A 3,744-nucleotide genomic window follows, 5' to 3' on the forward strand; every position below is an offset into this window, starting at 1 on the left:
GGCATGAGGTTAATGCTAGCCCCAAGGTCGGCCAGAGCATTACGAACGGGGGACTCCCCTATTGAGCAGGGAATTGTGAAGCTTCCGGGATCGATTTTCTTTTGGGGAAGTTTATTGAGTACGAGAGCAGAGCATTCTTCGCCTAAATTGACTAATTGCAAATTTTCAATTTTCTTTTTATGAGTGAGGAAGTCCCTCATGAACTTAGAGTATTTGGGCATTTGGGTTAGGACCTCAATAAAAGGAATATTGACATGCAATTGTTTTAATAGACTTTCGAACTTCGCGAATTGCTCATTGGTCTTTTGACGAATTAACCTATCGGGGTACGGAACTCGAGGAGCTTTGGTAGGCTCTGGTGACGGAGGGGAGTTCTTTTCCTGCAGAGGTGTGGGTGCCGTTTCTTCTGTTGGCGGCGGCGCTTCTGCAGGCCCTACGGTGCGGTTTCGTAGCGTGATGAGGTGAACTTGCGCTTTTGGGTTTGTTTCGGTATTGCTAGGTAATGCACCTTGTGGTCTCTCGGCAAAATTTTGAGCTATTTGATTCAATTGTTTTTCTATGTTTTGAATAATAGCTTGTTGATTTCTAAAATTTGATTCTAATTGTAGAAATCTTTTCGAGTTTTTCTTTTCAGTGTCGAAGATGAGGCGAGATACAGTATCTTCAAGCCTTTCTCGTCCACTTTGTTGTTGAGTGAAATTTTGTGACTCATTTCTTGGTTGTTGAAAGTTTGTTCGTTGGGTTTGTTGGTTACTACTATTGTCGGGTTCTCTCCAACCAAGGTTTGGGTGGTTTCGCCATCCTTGGTTGTAAGTTCCCGTCGGAGGACCCGACGGCCTAGGTCTATTATCAATGTAGTTTAACAATTCTTGTTGATCGTCCGTTTCTTTCATACAACTCCAATTTTCATGTGACCCACCACACCCTTCACAAGCCATAACCGAGACTGTTTTTGTCATTTCTAACTTTTTTATTTTTGAAGAAAGGGCCTCGATTTGGGCTTGTAAAGAGGTGCTTTCATCGACCTTATGGGCGCCCGGGGCAATAGTTTTAATGCCTCGGGGGGTGTGCCATTGAAAATTGGTTTGAGCAATTTCCTCAATTTGGTTATATATTTCATGCGGGCGTCGATTACCTAAAAGTCCCCCGGAGCTAGAATCAAGTGTCTGCCTTGTGTGTGGCAACAGTCCATTATAGAAAGTGGATACTTGTTGCCATATCGCAAGACCATGATGTGGACACTTGCGTAATAACTCCTTGAACCTTTCCCAAGTTTCATATAAGGATTCCCCGTCCTCTTGTGAGTATGTATTAATTTCAGTCATTAGTTTAGCCGTTTTAGCGGGAGGAAAATACTTATATAGAAATTTTTGGGCTAGTTCATCCCAGGTATTTACCGATCCAGCTGGGAGGGCGTTGAGCCAAGCTTTTGCTCGGTCTTTTAGTGAGAAAGGAAACATTCGGAGGCGGATGGCGTCATTTGACGCTCCGTTGATCCGAAAGGTATCACATATTTCTAAGACATTAGTAATATGCAGATGGGGATCCTCGTCCGCAAGCCCATGGAAGGTTGCGGAGTTTTGGAGCATTTGTATCAAATGCGGCCGAAGTTCGAAGTTATTAGCTTCAACATTCGGAGCATTGATAGCGGCGCCTAGGTTACCTACGGTGGGTCGTAGATAATCCATGAGGGTACGTTGGTCCGCCATTGGAGGTGGATCACCCGAAACTTTCTCTTGGTTTTTAGCTTTTAATCTTTTTCTGAGAAAGCGTTCGGGTTCTTCTAGAGGTTCTTTTATGTCCTTATTAGAACTAGAGCTCATACACTATGTAAGATTGGTGTCTGGTTCCAAGTCCTGCAATAAAAACAGAAAAGAATGCTGGTCAAAAGGTTCACCACGGCCCCGTGTTCAGTGAACACGGCCCGTGGTCGGAGTTACAGTGATTGTTCTCCAGATCCCAGTTACTGGAAGTTGGACACGGCCCCGTGTTGCACCGACACGGCCCCGTGGTCAGCCTTCTGTAACTTGGAAAACTAAAAACTGCCAGTAACGATGTTGGGCACGACCCGTGTCCGACCAGGCACGGCCCGTGCTGAGCTCTGCAGAAGCTGAAAAACTAAGAAAATCCTAAAAAAATTAAAAAGAAAAATAAAAATATGATTAGGCCGTTGATTCCTAACTTTCTTAAAATCCTTGTGTCCCCGGCAACGGCGCCAAAAACTTGATGCGTGTGTAGTGTGTATATAATTTAGATATATAATTGAGCCCTTTTTACACCTTTAGCCAAGTTTTAAATTTATAAAACACGATATTCACTAACACTAAACACACATATGGGCAAGTGCACCCATCGTGGACGTAGTATAGTGTTGGTAAGATACCGAGGTCGTCCAAGGACACAAGAGCTTTTAGTACCGGTTTATCCTCAACGTCTAATCAAATCAAAAACTTAGAAAAATGTTTTTAAACAAAGAAAATAAAAACTAACTAAATGCTGAAAAATAAAAATAAAATAAAAACAGATAGACAAGATGAATCACTTGGATCCGACTCGTGTATTAGTATAACCTTTGATTATTTTCGCACTTTTGCACTTGTTTAAGAGATTATCTTAGTTATTGTAGTAGGCCCCTCTTTTGAAGGCGACGTTACCCTCAACCCAGTAGTTTGAGTCAGCAAGGATACAATCCTAAAGGGTTGGATTATTGGAAGATAATGAATTAAGTTATTAATGCAAATTATGGTAGGCCCCGCTTTTGGCGGTGACGTTACCCTCGGCTAAGTAGTCTGAGTCAGCAGGGATACAGTCCTAAATAGCCGGGTTATAGTATTAATAGTAGTTAACTTATGAGGGGGTCAAAGAGTTTGGATCCCCGCCATCCAATACCTATGGGCATTGAAGGAGATCCTACTAAATTTGACCCAGGTCCCTTGCAGGACCTCTAAACGCTGAACAAGGGCAAGACCCTTACCAAACCGTTCCCTTAACCCCCGACCAGGTAGCCAACATACCTCCATATAGACCGTGGAGATATGAATGGTGAAAATCTTTTATTTTATATAGACAGTAAAATAATGCCAAGACACCACGGACAAACGATAAGGAAAGATCACCTTCAACATAAGCAACTAGTTATTAAAGTCATTAATACAAAACCAAATAAAAAGTGCAAAAGATTAAAAATAAAAAGTATTATACTAAACACTTGTCTTCACCAAGTGATGTAAGAGACTTAGGCAAACATGGCCTTGATTGTCAAGAACTCTTACTATCAATCTTGGATCCCGAGACGACTCACACACTCTACGATGGACAATGGATGATGGTGGTGGATGATGGTGTTATGGTGGTGGTGGGTGGTGGATGAATTGTGAGAGAGTTGGTGTGCCAAGGGATGGATTGGAATGAAACCAAGCACTCCTATTTATAGGCTGAACAGAAGGCTGGGCACGGCCCCGTGTCCGCTGGACACGCCCCCGTGCCCGTCTGACACTCTCTCTCTTCATTAATTGTAATTCGCAATTACAATTAATGCGCCTGCTGTACTTTCGTCACGCCCCCGTGCTCACTGGACACGGCCCCGTGGTGGGCAATAGAAGCTTCTATAGGTTTGTCTTTTCTGCTGCTTCTTGGGCACGGCCCCGTGCTGGCTGAGTACGGGGCGTGTTCAGGCTTCTGTTTTCTCTTTTTTTGCTTGGGAGGATGCCGTTGAGGGTTCGGGCAGTCTACTTTTATTCCTTT

At 43.4% G+C, this 3,744-nt stretch overlaps 1 non-coding gene across 1 annotated transcript; it reads left to right on the forward strand.

The window, feature by feature from the left end:
• Positions 1-1,224: 1,224 nt before the first annotated feature.
• Positions 1,225-1,331, forward strand: LOC118489624. Its single transcript, XR_004887641.1, has one exon. It is a non-coding gene; the product is annotated as a small nucleolar RNA R71 (small nucleolar RNA).
• Positions 1,332-3,744: the final 2,413 nt, after the last annotated feature.

The sequence above is a fragment of the Helianthus annuus genome, chromosome 17, assembly GCF_002127325.2.
Source record: "Helianthus annuus cultivar XRQ/B chromosome 17, HanXRQr2.0-SUNRISE, whole genome shotgun sequence".
In the NCBI taxonomy this organism is placed as follows: Eukaryota; Viridiplantae; Streptophyta; class Magnoliopsida; order Asterales; family Asteraceae; genus Helianthus; species Helianthus annuus.